Source organism: Saccopteryx bilineata, chromosome 9, assembly GCF_036850765.1.
Source record: "Saccopteryx bilineata isolate mSacBil1 chromosome 9, mSacBil1_pri_phased_curated, whole genome shotgun sequence".
Taxonomy (NCBI): domain Eukaryota; kingdom Metazoa; phylum Chordata; class Mammalia; order Chiroptera; family Emballonuridae; genus Saccopteryx; species Saccopteryx bilineata.
Genome location: NC_089498.1, coordinates 24755771 through 24774466, shown reverse-complemented (window position 1 = coordinate 24774466; position 18696 = coordinate 24755771). Strand labels below are relative to the sequence as shown.

General features: G+C 44.3%; 1 protein-coding gene and 1 non-coding gene across 5 annotated transcripts in view; one reads left to right on the top strand and one right to left on the bottom strand.

Annotated features, from left to right (window-relative positions):
- The window catches only part of ZNRF1 (zinc and ring finger 1), a 121070-nt gene that overhangs the window by 83921 nt on the left and 18453 nt on the right, over positions 1-18696 (bottom strand). The window lies entirely within an intron of this gene.
- TRNAP-GGG (transfer RNA proline (anticodon GGG)) lies at positions 3130-3205 on the top strand. The gene has a single exon. It is a non-coding gene; the product is annotated as a tRNA-Pro (tRNA).

The window sequence follows — 18696 nt, the reverse complement described above, 5'->3', positions numbered from 1 at the left end:
GAATTGAACCCAGGATTTCCACATGCTGGGCCAACACTCAACCACTGAGTCAACCAGCCAGTGCCAAAACACTTCCTTTCTTACAAAATTTTTATTTATTGTTTGATTTTTAGAGAGAGGTGAAGGGACAAGACAGAGAGAGAGAGAAACATCGGTTTGTTGTTCCACTTATTTATGCATTCATTGGTTGATTCTTATATGTGTCATGACTGAGGATTGAACCTGCAACCCTGGCGTATCCGGACAATGCCCTAATCAACTGAGAGCTACCCAGTCAGGGTCTAATAAGAGACTTCTAATAGTAACCTCTGAGTCATAGGAGGGGGAAAAAACCCACAAAAAATATAAGAGATATTGAAATAAAATAAGAACACAATACATCAAAATATATGAAATAGCCTGACCAGGCAGTGGCGCAGTGGATAGAGCGTTGGATTGGGACGAGGAGGACCCATCTTCGAGACCCTGAGGTCACCAGCTTGAGCGCGTGCTCATCTGACTTAAGCAAAAAGCTCACCAGCTTAGACCCAAGGTCGCTGGCTCAAGCAAGGGGTTTCTGCTGAAGGCCCACAGTCATGGCACATATGAGAAAGCAATCAATGAACAACTAAGGTGTCGCCACGAAAAACTGATAATTGATGCTTCTCATCTCTCCGTTCCTGTCTGTCTGTCCCTATCTATCCCTCTCTTTGACTCTCTCTCTCTGTCCCTGTAAAAAAAAAAAAAAAAAAATATATATATATATATGAAATACAAAATACAAAAATAAAGAGCAAATTAAACTTACAGAAAAAAATAAAAAATAAATGAAAAGAGAATGAAATAAAAAGTAGAAATCCCTGACCTGTGGTGGCGCAGTGGATAAAGCGTCGACCTGGAAATGCTGAGGTCGCCGGTTCGAAACCCTGGGCTTGCCTGGTCAAGGCACATATGGGAGTTGATGCTTCCAGTTCCTCCCCCCTGTCTCTGTCTCTGTCTCTCTTTCTCTCTCTCCCCCTCTCTCTCCTCTCTAAAATGAATAAATAAAATAAAATAAAAAGTAGAAATCAACCAAACAGAAGGAAGAAAAACAGAGAAAACCAATGAAACCTCAAAATTTATTTTTATTTATTTATTTATTTTTTCCTTTTACAGAGACAGAGAGAGGAATAGACAGGGACAGACAGACAGGAACGGAGAGATGAGAAGCATCAATCATTAGTTTTTCGTTGCGCGTTGCAACACCTTAGTTGTTCATTGACTGCTTTCTCATATGTGCCTTGACTGCGAGCCTTCAGCAGACCAAGTAACCCCTTGCTTGAGCCAGCAACCTTGGGCTCAAGCTAGTGAGCTTTTTGCTCAAACCAGATGAGCCAGCGCTCAAGCTGGCAACCTCGGGGTCTCAAACCTGGGTCCTCCGCATCCCAGTCCGACGCTCTATCCACTGTGTCACTGCCTGGTCAGGTGAAACCCCAAAATTTATTAAAACAGTAAGATTGAAACCTGACCGCCTTGGCCAGATAGCTCAGTTAGTTGGAGCATCATCCCGAAGTGCAGAGGTTGCCAGTTTGATGACCAGTCAGGGCGCATACAGGAGCAGATCAATGTTCCTGCCTCTCTCTGTCTCTCTCTCTCTCTCCAAAATAATTGAAACCTGACCAGTGGTGGCACAGAGGATAAAGCATTGACCTGGAATGCTGAGGTCAGTGGTTTGAAACCCTGAAGTCTCCCGCTGGAGTACAGGTCGTTGGCTTGAGCACAGGATCACTGACACAATCCCAAAGATCCCAGCTTGAGCACAAAGGTTGGCCGAAGGTGGCTGGTGTGAACCCAGAGGTCACTAGCTTGAGCAAGGGGTCCCTGGCTCAGTTTGAACCCAAGGTCTGATCCCTGGTCAAGGCATGTATAAGAAGCAATCAACGTACAACTAAAGTGAAGCAACTATGAAACTTTATAAACACCTACAGCTAGCATCATACTTAATAATAGAAGACTGAATGCTTCCCCCTAAGACTGGGAGTAAGCAAAGGATGTCTATCTCGCTACTTCTATTTGATATTGTATTGGAGATCTTAGCCAGTGCAATGAAGTATGGAATTCAGATCTGAAGGGAAGCTGTCTTGATTGCAGATAATGTAATTATGTGTATAGAGAGTTCTATGGACTACATAAAGCTACTAGAAGCAATTAAATGAATTAAGCGAGGTCATTTGATATGAGAGCAATATATAAAAATCAATTGTATTTATACAGACTAGCAACAAACTATTAAAAAACAGATTTAAAAATAATAATACCGTCAACTGATATGGTACCAAAAGCACAGACAATAAAAGTAAAAACAGGTAAACTGAAGCACATACGCCCGACCAGGCAGTTGCGCAGTGGATAGAGCATTGGATTGGGATGCAGAGGACCCAGGTTTGAAACCCCAAGGTCGCCAGCTTCGGCGCAGGCTCATCCGGCTTGAGCACGGGGTTGCTGGTTTGAGTGTGAAATCAGAGACATGACCCCATGGTTGTTGGCTTAAGCAAGGAGTCATTCACTCTGCTGTAGCCCCCCCCCCCCACCCAGTCAAGGCACGTGAGAAAGCAATCAATGAATAACTAAGGAGCTGCTATGAAGAATTGATGCTTCTCATCTCTCTCCTTTCCTGTCTGCTTGTCCCCTATGTGTTCCTCTGTTTCTCTCTGTCTCTGTCAAAAATAAAATAAGGCCCTGGCCGGTTGGCTCAGTGATAGAGCGTCGGCCTGGCGTGCAGAAGTCCCGAGTTCGATTCCCGGCCAGGGCACACAGGAGAGGCGCCCATCTGCTTCTCCACCCCTCCCCCTCTCCTTCCTCTCTGTCTCTCTCTTCCCCTCCCGCAGCCAAGGCTCCATTGGAACAAAGATGGCCCGGGCGCTGGGGATGGCTCCTTGGCCTCTGCCCCAGGCGCTAGAGTGGCTCTGGTCACGGCAGAGCGACGCCCCGGAGGGGCAGAGCATCGCCCCTGGTGGGCGTGCCGGGTGGATCCCATTCGGGCGCATGCAGGAGTCTGTCTGACTTGTCTCTCCCAGTTTCTAGCTTCAGAAAAATACAAAAAAACAACAACAACAACAAAAAACTTTTGTGCATCAAAGGATAAAACAGGATGAAAAAGCAACCTAAGGAGCCCTGGCCGGTTGGCTCAGTGGTAGAGCGTCGGCCTGGGGTGCAGAAGTCCTGGGTTCGATTCCCAGCCAGGGCACACAGGAGAAGCACCCCGCTGCTTCTCCACCCCTCCCCCTCTCCTTCCTCTCTGTCTCTCTCTTCCCCTCCCGCAGCCGAGGCTCCATTGGAGCAAAGATGGCCCGGGCGCTGGGGATGGCTACTTGGCCTCTGCCCCAGGCGCTAGAGTGGCTCTGGTTGCAACATAGCGACGCCCCCGGAGGGGCAGAGCATCGCCCCCTGGTGGGCGTGCAGGGTGGATCCCGGTCGGGGGCATGCGGGAGTCTGTCTGTCTCTCCCCGTTTCTAGCTTCAGAAAAAAAAAAAAAAAAAAAAGGATAAAAGACTTAAACAGACATTTCTCCAAAGAAGTTATATAAATAGCCACAAGCACATGAAAAGATCTTCAACATCACTAAACATTGGGGAAGTGCAAGGATAGCACCTTACACCTGTTAGGATGTCTAGTATCCCAAAGACACAAGATAACAAACGTTGGTGAGGATGTAGAGAACAGGAAATCCTTGCACATTGTTGGTGGAAGTGTAAATTGCTACAGTAACTATGGAAAACAGTATGGCAGTTCCTAAATTAAAAATAGAATCACCATATGACCCAGCAATACCACTTTCCCAAAATTTAACTCTTCCCAAATTTATTGAGAAATTTCACTCAATCCCAATCAAAGTTCCTGCAGTTTTATTTCTAGCAATTTACAAGTAGATTCTAAAATGTATATGAAAATTCAAAGGCTCAAGGCTACCCTAAACAATTATTAAAAAGAATAAGCCTGACCAGGCGGTGGCACAGTGGATAGTGTCGGACTGGGATGCAGAGGATCCAGGTTCGAGACCCCGAGGTCACCAGCTTGAGCGCAGGCTCATCTGGTTTGAGCAAAAGCTCACCAGCTTGGACCCAAGGTCTCTGGCTTGAGCAAGGGGTTACTCGGTCTGCTGAAGGCCCACGGTCAAGGCACATATGAGAAAGCAATCAATGAACAACTAAGGTGTCCCAACGACTGATGATTGATGCTTCCCATCTCTCTCTGTTCCTGTCTGTCTGTCCCTATCTATCCCTCTCTCTGACTCTCTGTCTCTGTAAAAACAAAAAACAAAAAACAAGACTTACTGTAACATCACAGTAATCAAAAGAATGTGGCATAGGAATGAGGACAGCCATATAGAGAAGAACAGAATAGAGCCCAGAAGTAGGCTTATACATAAATGGTTAATAGGATTTCTATGAAGGTTCTGCAGCAATTCAATAGAGGAAATATAGTCTTTAACATTTGGTGCTGGAACACCTAGGGGGGTGGGGATGGGAAATGAACTTTGAAAGTGTAAGACATATATTGAAAACTACAAAACATAGTTGAAAGAAATTAAAAGACAATCTAAATAAATGTAAAGACATTTCATATTTATGCACTGGAAGACTTAATATTGCTAAGGTAGCAAATACTCCCCAAATTGATCTAAATTCAATGTAATCTCATTCCAAAACCCAACTGCCTTTTTCATAGACATAGATAAGCTGATCCTAAAATTCAAATGAGATTGCAAGCAACCTTGGTGCACAGGTGGAGGTCTTGGCTCTTGCTAGGAGCTGGACAACTCAGACTTACGAGATACAGGAAAGCAGAAAGTAGCAGAGATGCAAGTATGTGGGTATATATGGTGGTGAGGGCCAATAATTTGTTTTCTCAATGAAAGAGGAAGTAAGGTCATTAACCAAAGGCTGAAAAGGAAATTTTGAGAAGAGGAGAAAGTATGGAAACATCCTCTAGGAGGTTAGGAGGATGAATGGACTATTGGAAATATAACAGAATTCCTGGGCAGCATTTAGGACCTGCTTGAGGTTAGTGATCATGAATTAAGTGTGAGCCCAGTGAACATGCTGGGTGTTTCCTCCAGCCCAGACGTACACCCACAGAGTAGGCAATCTTCGATTAAACTGGAGTTATAGTTTTGCCAAGCAAGCATGACAAAGCAAAAGAGGGGGAGAAAGAATGAGAGGGTATTACATGAGGCAGTGATTTTAATAACCAACTTTGGAATTCAAGTTATTAAAGGAGAAAAGTAAGGGCATGAGGAGATGAGAGACAAGAAGAAGGAAATAGGATCAATGAACTGTGGATCCTGTTAGAATCAGAGATTGTTGAGAAGATTGTTGTTACGATAAAGAACAGAAAAATGTAGTCACAGGTGGTACCTCTGACAGCTGAGAAGATAAGAAAATGTGTTTTATTTCTCTATAATTTTTACAAAACTATGAAGAATGCTATAGGCTCATAACTGAAAGGAAGGACAGTTTCCTGCAATTTAATTTTTTATGGCCAAACTGATTGCAACTTAATAACAATACAGATACCACTTATTAGAGCCATATCACCTTCTTGGGCGAGTTCCTGAACTGCTGGGACTCAGTGTGCTCATCTGTAAAATGGGAATGATAATAGTAACTACCTCATAGGATGAGAATTGAAACTGTTAATACATAAGAAGCATTTACAACTGTGCCTGGCACTTAGCAAACAATAAATATCTGCCATTAGTAACACTGTTATTGTAGACTAACTACTGTTTAAAATAGTGCATGTTTCAGCCCTGGCAGGTTGGCTCAGTGGTAGAGCATTGGCCTGGCATGTGGATGTCTCAACTTTGATTCCCAGCCAGGGCACACAGGGGAAGTGCCCATCTGCTTCTCCACCCTTACCTCCTCCTTTCCCTCTAGCTCTCTCTTCCCCTCCCGCAGACAAAGCTCCACTGGAGCAAATTTTGCCCCGGTGCTGACAATGGCTTCATGGTCTCCACCTCAGGTGCCAGAATGGCTTCGGTTGCAATGGAGCAATGGCCCAGATGGGCAGAGCACTGCCCCCCGGTGAGCATGCCAGGTGGATCCCAGTCGGGTGCACACAGGATTCTGTCTCATGTTGCCTCCCCATTTCTAACTTCAGAAAAATAAATTAAAAAAATAGTGCATGTTTCTTATTTTTAAAAGATGCAGTAACCAGCAAAAACAGATTGTTATAGCCTGACCGGGCGGAGGCGAAGTGGATAGAGCATTGGACTGGGATGCGGAGGACCCAGGTTCAAGACCCCGAGGTCGCCAGCTTGAGCGCGGGCTCATCTGGCTTAAGCAAAAAAAAAAAAAAAAAAAAAAAAAAGCTCACAAGCTTGGACCCAAGGTCACTGGCTCCAGCAAGGGGTTACTCGGTCTGCTGAAGGTCCGCGGTTAAGGCACATATGAGAAAGCAATCAATGAACGAACTAAGGTGTCAAAAGGAAAAACTGATGATTGATGCTTCTCATCTCTCTGTTCCTTTCTGTCTGTCCCTGTCTATCCCTCTCTCTGACTCTATCTCTGTCTCTGTATAAAAAAATAAAAAAAATAAATAAAACAAACAAACAAAAACCAGATTGTTATAGGCCAGACCAGGTAACTGAGTTGTGCATTAGCCCAGATATGCCAAGGTTATGAGTTGGATCCCTGGTCAGAACACATACAACCAATAAATGCATAAATAAGTGGAACAACAAATCAATGTCTCTTTCTCTCTAAAAATGAATAAATAAAATCTTTTTAAAAAATTTAAAAAGTAAATTAAAAAAAAATTTTTTAAATAACATCTTGAAAAAAATAAATAAAAATAAAACAAAAAACATCTTGAGCCTGACTTGTAGTGACGCAATGGACAAAGTGGCAACCTGGAATACTGAGGTCACCGGTTTGAAAACCCAGACTTGTCTGGTCAAGGCATATATCATATGAGAAGCAACAACTACAAGTTAATGTTTTCCACTACTACCCTCCCCTTTCTATCTCTCTCTTCTCTCTCTCTCTAAAATCAATCAATAAAATTTTTTTAAAAACCGTCTTGAGAGGATGCTTTGTCTTATTTAGTGATATTTCACATGTTCATTTAGGAATAGGCTAGACTTCTTTTACACTTCTAGTAAGATGCTTGGTTATTGGTAGTTTTATTATCCACAGGTCACTGAAGGAGAGGGGAGGATCAGACATTGCCTGCCGGTCACCTGACAGCTACTCAGACTATAGGGCTGTGGGAATTGAGCCAATCAGAGACTCCCTTGTGGGATATAATCTCAGACAAGTGTCTAGGTCCCAGTGGATTGCTGCAGTCACCACCAGCATGCTGCCTGTTTGCATTTCCATTTGCAGCACCCCAAGGAAGCAAAAGCCACCTGCTGAGTGCAGAACCATGATTAGCTGCCTCTAACAGGCCTTGCTTGAAATGTCTCCATCCCTGGCACCAGCCAGGCATTTTATCTCAGGGTATTTTTGTTTTGTTTTTTATTTTTCTGAAGTGAGAAGCAGGGAGGCAGAGAGACAGACTCCCACATGTGCCTGACTGGGATCCACCTGGCATGCCCACTAGGGGGCAATGCTCTGCCCATCTGGGCTGCTGTTCTGTTGCAACCAGAGCCATTCTAGCGCCTGAGAGGAGGCCATGGAGCCATCCTCAGCGCCCAGGCCAACTTTGCTCCAATGGAACCTTGGCTACAGGAGGGGAAGAGATAAGATAGGAAATAGAGGGATGAGGGTGGAGAAGCAAATGGGTGCTTCTCCTGTGTGCCCTGGCCAGGAATCGAACCCCGGACATCCAAATGCTGGGCTGACACTCTACCACTGAGTCAATCGGCCAGGGCCTTTTCTTTTGTTTTAAAATTTTTCTTTTTCATTTAATTCAATTTATTAGAGTAACACTGGTTAACAAAATTATACAGGTTTCAGGTGCACAATTCTACAACACATCTTCTGTATACTATATTGTGTGTTCACCTCCTATTTTCTTTTACAGTGGCTCTGATCATGGATCCAAGGTAAAAATTTCTTCTTCTTTTTTTTTTTTTGTATTTTTCTGAAGCTGGAAACAGGGAGAGACAGTCAGACAGACTCCCGCATGCGCCCGACCGGGATCCACCCGGCACGCCCACCAGGGGGCGACGCTCTGCCCCTTCGGGGCGTCGCTCTGTTGCGACCAGAGCCACTCTAGCGCCTGGGGCAGAGGCCAAGGAGCCATCCCCAGCACCCGGGCCATCTTTGCTCCAATGGAGCCTCGCTGCAGGAGGGGAAGAGAGAGAGAGGAAGGAGAGGGGGAGGGGTGGAGAAGCAGATGGGCGCTTCTCCTGTGTGCCCTGGCCAGGAATCGAACCCGGGACTTCTGCACGCCAGGCCGACGCTCTACCACTGAGCCAACCGGCCAGGGCCTCCAAGGTAAAAATTTCTTAGGCTTTAGGTCTAGCGATGACAGAAGCAACCATCCCATCTGAAATAAAAATGGAAAAAAAGGGAAGGAGCAGTGAACTTGGGAACAAGTTAGATGTGTATTTGGATTGCTTCAGAATTGAAGGCAGGGTAAGACCAAGAGCTCCTATGAATCCTAATGCCTGGTATAATTCATTTACCCAATGTCCTCTGCAGTTGGGGCTGAGCTCTGGGCTCTTTCTACTTGATCATTTAATCATGCTATGAGAAGACTAAATTTATAGGAGGGATGCTGTGGCCTGGATAGCTCAGCTGGTTGGAGCACTTACCGATATACCAAGGTTGCAGATTTGATACCCAGTCAGGACACATGCAAGAGACAAACAATGAATGCATAGGTGGGTGGAACAAATCACTGTTTCTCTCTCACTCTCCCTTCCTCTCTCTCTAATATCAATAAATTTTTAAAAAAGAACTTACTTTTTAAAAAAGGAGAGTGAGATGGCAAGGAGGTAGATAAAGATGATTTCATTACAAGGAATTTCCAGCCTGAGTAAAATTTTCAAGTAATAAGACCTTGGGCTGGTTTCCTCCAATCACCTCACAAACTCATCCTCCCTATTCTCAGTTTAATCACAACTGCATAAAATCAATATACCCATGCAGTAATTTTTCTTCATGTTCCCAAAAGTTTATTTAACATCAGAGGTTCATTTGCCTTTCTACTTAACTGGCTTCCCCTCCTCCCAGGGCAACAAATTCTAGGTAATACAAGGAAGCTTGGGTTCACCATTTTATCCCATTAATCATTCTGAGAATGCTATGTTGGCTCTGGCAAGTGGCTCAGGGGATAGAGCATCAGTCCAGCATATGGACATCCTGGATTCAATTCCTGGTCAGGGCACAGAGGAGAAGTGACCATGTTTTTTCCTCCATTTCCCTCTGCCCCTTTTCTCCCTCTTCTCCTCCTGCAGCCAATGGCTTGATTGGAGCATGACCCCAGGCACTAAGAATAGCTCCATTGAAGTGCATCGGCCTCAGGCGCTAAAAATAGCTAGGCATTTGGGATTGCCAGGTGGATCACAGTTGAGGCAGAGGCGGCCTCACTCTCCCCCTCCTCTCACCTGAAGGAAAAAAAAAGGAATGGAATGTCCTCTCTGAATTCTTCTTACACAAAGACAATGCAGAGTGGCAGTAACTCTAAAGAGAGCCTTCTAGATTCAGGGTAGCAACAGGTTCACTACATCTGTTTTTTGGAACTACAGATGTATCAATTCTCTGTGTACTATTAAGAATACTGTGGAAGAGTTCAGAACAGCACTGTCCAAAGGAAATTTCTAAAGTGACAGGAATGTTCTATATCTGGGCTGCCCAATTATAGCAGTCACTAGCAATTTTTGGATATTAAGCACTTGAAATGTGGCTAGTTTGACTCAGAAACTAAATTTTGAATTTCAATTAATTGTAATTTAAATATCCCCATGTGGCTAGTGGCTACTGTGTTAGAGAGTGCTATCTAAAAGAGAATAAACCCAGCCTCCTGAGAAAGTGGAAAGCTCTAGAAGTTTATCCTGTAACTTCCCTCTGCATATCCTGAGTACAGAGAAAGAGTTAAGCCTATGTTGCCATAGAAATGGATCCGTGCCCCAGCTGTGAGATCCCAAGAGGTACAGTGCTGAATGGTTTCCCTACATGACTCAGGAGCTGCTCTTCCTCTGGGAGCAGAGAACAAAATGATGATGGACTTCCAGCTTCCTGCCTTCCTGTTCATAGTGCTTGTTTGCTCAACAGTGTAATGCCAGTGATGCAGCTTCACGGAATGTTTGAACAGGAGGAAAAAGGAAGCAACTAGCCACTCCCACTTACTTATCCAAAGAGGAAAACTAGAACCACAGAAACAAGGAGATTTACTTATTTTTATTTTTACACAATTGGAAGGCAATAAGTAAACAACCACTAAGTTATTTAAAGGAATTTAAAATGTAGTTCAATGAAATTTAAAATTCAATAGATGGGCTAAAATGCAAGTGAAGACTGAGTATACTGAAAGGTAGAGATAAGGAATTACTCCTCCTCCCAAATATATTACCCAGTGTGTAGATACAGAGATAAAGAATTGGAAAATACAAGAGTTTAAGAAATGTGAAAGATAGCCCTGGTCAGGTAGCTCAGTTGGTCAGAGCACTGTCCTGATGCACCAAGGTGCGGGTTCGATCCCAGGTGAAGACACATACAAAAATCAACAATGAATGCATAAATAAGTAGAACAAAGTGATAATTCTTTCTTCTTTCATATCTCCTCCTCCCCCCTTTCTCTCTAAAATTAATATACAAATATTTAAGCCTGACCAGGTGGTGGCGCAGTGGATAGAGCATCGGACTGGGATGCAGAGGACCCAGGTTCAAGACCCCAAGGTCGCCAGCTTGAGTGCGGGCTCATCTGATTTGAGCAGAGCTCACCAGCTTGGACCCAAGGTCGCTGGCTCGAGCAAGGGGTTACTTGGTCTGCTGAAGGCTCATGGTCAAGGCACATATGAGAAAGCAATCAATGAACAACTAAGGAACCGCAACGAAGAATTGATGTTTCTTATCTCTCTCCCTTCCTGTCTGTCTGTCCCTCTCTCTGACTCTCTCTGTCTCTGCCACAAAAAAATAAAATAAAATAAAAGAATTAAAAAAAAAACCCATACAAGATAGAATTAGAAGGTAGGACTTCAATAATTTGCAAGAGGAAAAATGGGAGAGAATAAAAGGCACAATTTGAAGAGATGAGTGGCTGAGAATTTCTCAGATGCTTTGAGAGACATGAAATCTCAGATTCAAGGACAAACAGTAAGCAGATAAAAGTAAATCAAACCCTGAACACATGGCAGTAAATTTTCAAAACACAAAGAAAAGATATAAAAGTAGCTAGAAGAAAAAAAAATCAGATTAACTGAGAGAAAGACTTCTCAATTGCAATGTTAGAAGCCAGAAAATAATGGAACAGATCGATCCCCAGTGAGGGCACACACAGGGACAGATTGATGTTTCTGTCTCTCTTTCTCTCTCTCTCCTCTCTCTCTAAAATCAATAAATTTTTTTAAAATTATTTTTTTAAAAAGAAGATACTGATCTGTGGTTGCACAGTGGATACAGCATCAACCTGGAATGCTGAGGTCACTGGTTCAAAACCCCAGGCTTGCCTAGTCAAGGCACATGTGGGAGTTGATGCTTCCTGCTCCTTCTCCCCTATCCCTCTCTCCCTCCCTCTCCCCCCCCCCTCTCTCTTTCTCTTCCCTGCCCCACTAAAACAAATTTTTAAAAAAGAAAGAAAAGAAGATAATGGAAAAGAATAGCATCCTCCAATTGCTGAGGGGGAAAAAACTGCCAGTCTAGATTTTTATATCCAGCTAAATTATCGTTCAGTGTTTATGGTAAATTTAAAAATGCTTTTAGACAAGAAATAAAAAAAGAATTTAACATTAATAGACTGTAACTGGAAGAAATTTTAAGTCCTACCTCTGGAAAAAGTAATTTAACTCAGAAGGATGAAATATGATGAAAGAATAAAAAACAGGCAAAGAATTTGGTAAGTAGGTGTGTGAATCCAAACAAACAGATTTTATCAAACAAGAAGAAGAGATTCAGTTGATTTAGCATCATCCCAATATGTCAAGGTTGTGGGTTTGATCCTGTCAGGGCACATACAAGAAACAACCAATAAATGCATAAATAAGTGGAACAACAAACTTATGTTTCTCGCTCTTTCTCTAAAATCAATAATAATAAAAAAGACAAACGACTAATGAACAAATAAACATATGGAACTCTCTCTCTCTCTCTCTCAAATCAATGGATAAAAAGTTTTTTATAAATTAACAAAATAGCCTGATTTGGCATTGCCACAGTGGATAGACCATTAGCCTGGGACGCTGAGGACCCAGGTTCAAAACCCCGAGGTCACCAGCTTGAGCGCGAGGTCATAGACATGACCCCATGGTCACTGGCTTGAGCCCAAAAGTTGCTGGCTTGAAGCCCAAGGTTGCTAGCTCAAACAAGGGGTCACTGGCTTGCCTGGAGCCCCCCAGTTAAGGCACATATGAGAAAGCAATCAATGAAAAACTAAGGTGCTGCAACCATGAGTTTATGTTTCTCATTACTCTCCCTTTCTGTCTGTCCCTCTCTCTGTGTCTCTTTTGCTCTCGCTTAAAAAAAAAATTAACAAAATAAAATTTATCTGGAGGCAAAATGTGCCCAAAATAGCTAACCAGGCCTGACCTGTGGTGGCACAGTGGATAAAGCATCAACTTGGAAACGCTGAGGTTGCCAGTTCAAAACCCTGGGCTTGCCTGGTCAAGGCACATGTGGGAGTTGATGCTTCCTGCTCCTCCCTTCTCTCTCTCTCCCCTCTCTATAATGAATAAATAAAATCTTTAAAAAAAAAATAGCCAACCAGTTGTTTTTTGCTTTTATTGTTATCTGTAACACACAAAACTGTTTATTCTGCTGTTTGTAATACAAAGACATAGAGAAATGTTATTGTTTGTACAATATAGTAGGAAAAAAATTAAAACTGCCCATTAAGGTCAGTTTGCCAGATGTCCTGTCATTAAGAATACCAGCTATAAACAGAGCAGTTCCTAGTACTTTGTACTTTATTTTGTTGATTCTATCCAGATTCTGTATTTGTCCCCTAGAAAGCTTCACTTAGACAAAAGAGCTTTGAAAAAGAATAAATAACAAGATGAAAGGATTTGCCCCTCTACAAAGCAAGACAGAACTATAGTAATTAAGAAAGTATTAGCACAAGGGTAGACAAATTGACCAATGGAACAGAAAAAGCCCAGGAACAAATCCATGCCTGACAGGAAATCTGATATATGAGAGAGGCAGCTTTACAAGTCAGTCGGAAAAGAACTTAACCATTCCTCACTTGTTGCTGGGAAAGCTGGTTTTTCATATGGAAAAAGGAAAATATATCCTTATCTTACCATTTAATTCTCAATGGATTAAGGACTTAAATATGAAAGGCAAAATTTAAAAACTTCTAGAATAGTAAGAAATTACAAAGAAATTTTTGGCTGGAACCACCATTTCCAGTAATTCACCAAAAATGACCAACACAAAGGGAAAGAAGAGGTCCCCACTATACATTCTCAAGTTTGGCCATACACCTGTGAATCTACAAGAAAGGTGACATTGTAAACATCAAGGAAATGGGCACTGTCTAAAAAGGAATGCCCTACAAGTGTTCCCATGGCAAAACTGGAAGAGTCTACAGTGTTACCCAGCATGCAGTGAGCATTACTGTAAACAAGCTACGGGCAAGATTCTTGCCAAGAGAATTAATGTATGTACTGAGCATATTAAGCACACTAAGAGCAGAGATAGCTTCCTGAAATGTGTGAAGGAAAATGATCAGAAAAAGAAGGAAGCCAAAGAGAAAGGTATCAGGGTTCACCTGAACCATCAGCCTGATCTGCCCAGAGAAGCACAGTTGGTGAAAACCAGTAGAAAGGAGCCAGAGCTGCTAGAACCCATTCTCTATGAATTCATGGCATGATAGGTGTAAAAAAATAAAAAATATTTGTATTGATCAAAAAAAAAAAAAAAAAAGGCCCTGGCCAGTGGCTTAGTGGATAGTGTTAGCCCAGTGAATGAATGTTCAATTCCCGGTCAGGGCACACAGTAGAAGCAACCACTTGCTTCTCCTGCCCTTCCTCTTCCCTCCTCTGTCCCTCTTCACCTCCCACAGCCAGTGGCTTGATTGGTTTGAGCGTGGCTCTGGATGCTGAGGATGGCTCGGTAGGAGAGCATCAGCCTCAGGTGCGAAAAATAGCTCAGAACTCAAGCACCAACCCCAAAAGGGTTGCCAGGTGAATCTCAGTTGGGGCACATGTAGGAGAAGTCTGCCTCTCTATCTCCCTTCCTCTCATCTAAAAGAAAAAGAAAAAGGAAAAGAGAGAAATCACAAAGACAGTAAAGAGATAATCCACAAACTAGGAGAAATACATCTGTATTACATATGACAAAGAATTACTATCTCACTTAAGGTAGTGAACACATGGTACAGTATACAGATGCTATATTACGGAATGGAGCACCTGAAACCTATGTACGGTAATTTTATTGACCAATGTCACCACAGCAAATTCAATTTAAAAAAAGAGAATTATTATCCCAGAACAAAAAAAACACAAATTCATACAAACTAGTAAGGAAAGGATGAACTATCCAATATAAACGTGGGCAAGAGATATGAACAGGCATTTCAATGAAGAGCAAACATGACTAAATATACAAAATTAATATATTAATATATGCAAATACATATCAAATATATAAGTAATATCACAATGATGTATCATTTCACACCCACCAGAGCTTGACAAAAATTAAACTATGACAACATCAAGTTTTAGCAAGGACATGAAAAAAGTGAAAATATGCTATTTGGGGAGTGTAAATTGGTACAAACATACTGGATAGCTACTGAGAAATATTTAATTAAGACCAGGCTGTGGCGCAGTAGAGCATTGGACTGGGACGTGGAGGACCCCGGTTTCAAATGCGGAGGTCAGGCCCTGGCTGGTTGACTCAGCGGTAGAGCGTCGGCCTGGCGTGCGGGGGACCCAGGTTCGATTCCTGGCCAGGGCACATAGGAGAGGCGCCCATTTGCTTCTCCACCCCCCGCCCTTCCTCTCTGTCTCTCTCTTCCCCTCCTGCAGCCAAGGATCCATTGGACCAAAAGATGGCCTGGGCGCTGGGGATGGCTCCTTGGCCTCTGCCCCAGGCGCTAGAGTGGCTCTGGTCGCGGCAGAGCGACGCCCCGAGGGGCAGAGCATCGCCCCCTGGTGGGCAGAGCGTCGCCCCTGGTGGGCTTGCCGGGTGGATCCTGGTCGGGCGCATGCAGGAGTCTGTCTGACTGTCTCTCCCTGTTTCCAGCTTCAGAAAAATACAAAAAAAAAAACACAAAAAAAAAAACCCGGAGGTCACCAGCTTGAGTGCAGGCTCATCTGGCTTGAGCGCAGGCTCACTAGCTTGAGCGTAGGCTCATAGACGTGACCCCAGGGTTGCTGGCTTGAGCAAAGGGTCACTGGCTCTGCTGCAGTCCCTGGTCAAGGCACATATGAGAAAGCAATCAATGAACAACTAAGGAGACTAAGGAGCCGCAACGAAGAATTGATGCTTCTCATCTCTCTGCTTCCTGTCTGTCTCTCCCTATCTGTCCCTCTCTCTGTCTGTCACGAGAAAAAAAAAAGAGTTGAAGATACATATACCTTATGACCCAGGTATTTCCTCACTAAGGATGTACCCTAGAAAATCTCATTTAAAAATGTATGCATACATATATACTTATATATATTTGCACATATACATATATATAACAGAAAAACATTCTTAAAGCAATTAAAAATAACCTAAAAAAAAAAAAGAAAAAGAAAAGAACTTCAGCCCTGGCCAGTGGGCTCAGTGGTAGAGCGCCAGCTGGGCATGTGGATGTTCCAGGTTCGATTCTTGGTCAGGGCACACAGGAGAAGTGACCATCTGCTTCTCCATCCCTCCCTCGGTTCTCCCCCCCCCTTCCCCTCCTGCAGCCATGCCTCAATTGAAGCGAGTTGGCCTTCGGTGCTGAGGATGGCACCCTGGTCTCACCTCAGGCATTAAAATAGCTTGGTTGCCAAGCCAAGGAGCAACCCCCCCCATGAGCAGATCATCGCCCCTAGTGGGCTTGCCAGGTGGATCCTGGTCCCGATGCATGCAGGGGTCTGTCTCTGACCTCTACTCCTCTCACTGAATTAAAAAAAAAAAAGAAGTAACTTCAATATCCATTGAATCCACTGATAGGAGAATAGATCTATAAATGGTGATATTTGTGCTATGCTCATATGAGAGAATACAGTAGTGAAAACGAATGTGGTAGAACAATAAACAGCACAATGGATGTACAGATCTCAAATCCCTTTTGAGGTACCTACATACATAAATATGTTTGTTTGTTTGTTTTTGTATTTTTCTGAAGCTGGAAACAAGGAGAGACAGTCAGACAGACTCCCGCATGCGCCCGACCGGGATCCACCCGGCACGTCCACCAGGGGCGATGCTATGCCCACCAGGGGGCGATGCTCTGCCCCTCCGGGGCGTCGCTCTGCCTCGACCAGAGCCACTCTAGCGCCTGAGGCAGAGGCCAAGGAGCCATCCCCAGCGCCCGGGCCATCTTTGCTCCAATGGAGCCTTGGCTGCGGGAGGGGAAGAGAGAGACAGAGAGGAAGGAGGGGGGCGGGGTGGAGAAGCAAATGGGCGCTTCTCCTATGTGCCCTGGCCGGGAATCGAACCTGGGTCCCCCGCACGCCAGGCCGATGCTCTACCGCTGAGCCAACCAGCCAGGGCTACATACATAAATATGAAAGGACAAACATTATGATAAAGTTTATATAAATGAAATGAATACTGTTTTGGTTATAACATGCAGTAAAGGTATGAACACATACAGGATGATAAACAGGGGAGTCAGGGCAGTGGTTACCTTTGGAGGAGGAAGACCAAAAACAGGAACTAAGGAGGGTACAGACAATTAGATCTGTAATGTTTTATTTATTAATCTATTTAGCAGGTAAAGTACATTATCTCTTTTGTGTATATATATGTGTGTGTGTGTGTGTGTGTGTATATATATGTATATATATATATATATATATTTTTTTTTTTTTTGTATTTTTCTGAAGCTGAGAACGGGGAGAGACAGTCAGACAGACTCCAGCATGCGCCTGACCGGATCCACCCGGCACGCCCACCAGGGGCGAAGCTCTGCCCACCAGGGGGCGATGCTCTGCCCATCCTGGGCGTAGCTATGTTGCAACCAGAGCCACTCTAGCGCCTGAGGCAGAGGTCACAGAGCCATCCCCAGCGCCCGGGCCATCTTTGCTCCAATGGAGCCTTGGCTGCGGGAGGGGAAGAGAGAGACAGAGAGGAAGGAGAAGGGGAGGGGTGGAGAAGCAGATGGGCGCTTCTCCTGTTTGCCCTGGCCGGGAATCGAATCCGGGACTTCTGCACGCCAGGCCGACGCTCCAACACTGAGCCAACCGGCCAGGGCCCCGTTATCTCTTTTGAATGCTTGAAACAGTTCATTTTTTGAAAAGATTCCAAGAGACCAGAGCTCCTATTCAGTCACACCACTATTTGATTTCCTGAAATGTGCAAGGGAAACCAATTGTTTTTTGGTTTTTTTTTTAGAGACAGAGAGAGAGAGAGGGATAGACAGGGACAGACAGACAGATAGGAATGGAGAGATGAGAAGCATCAATCATTAGTTTTTCGTTGCGCGTTGCAACACCTTAATTGTTCATTGATTGCTTTCTCATACGTGCCTTGACCGTGGGCCTTCAGCAGAAGAAGTAACCCCTTGCTCGAGCCAGTGACCTTGGGCTCAAGCTGGTGAGCTTGGGGTCTCGAACCTGGATCTTCCGCATCCCAGTCCGATGCTCTATCCACTGCGCCACCGCCCGGTCAGGCAAGTGAAACTAAATATGGAATAGCACAAATCCCTGTGACTTTCCCATTTTGCCATCACAGCAGTGAAACTTTAGAGTTCAACTCATATAAGTGACCAGCCAGGAAAAGGATGGGTCAGGCTTCAGCCTGGATCCCATGACAGGATGCACCCTGAGGCCCCTAATGGGAAAGAGAGGCAGAGAAGTGATTCCTGCTTTTTTTTTTTTTTTTTTTTTTGTAGTTTTCTGAAGCTGGAAACTGGGAGAGACAGTCAGACAGACTCCCGCATGCGCCCGACCAGGATCCACCCTGCACGCCCACCAGGGGCGTCGCTCTGCCCACCAGGGGGCGATGCTCTGCCCCTCCGGGGCGTCACTCTGCCACGACCAGAGCCACTCTAGCGCCTGGAGCAGAGGCCAAGGAGCCATCCCCAGCGCCCGGGCCATCTTTGCTCCAGTGGAGCCTTGGCTGTGGGAGGGGAAGAGAGAGACAGAGAGGAAGGAGGGGGCGGGGTAGAGAAGCAAATGGGCGCTTCTCCTATGTGCCCTGGCCGGGAATCGAACCCGGGTCCCCCACACGCCAGGCCGATGCTCTACCGCTGAGCTAAACGGCCAGGGCCAATTTCTGCTATTTTTTAAAAGTGATAATCATTTTTACCTTAAGTGTTTTGAACTCCTTAGAAGATACTTCTTAATTATATCATCAGTAAAAAATGCTGAGCCCCTACCTAAGAAAATTAGTCCTCTCAAACAGTTTCCTATGGCTTTTTCCTTGTTTGAAAGAGTTGGTTAAAGTCATCTTTGAAAGATGTCTGTATAATCCTACAGGC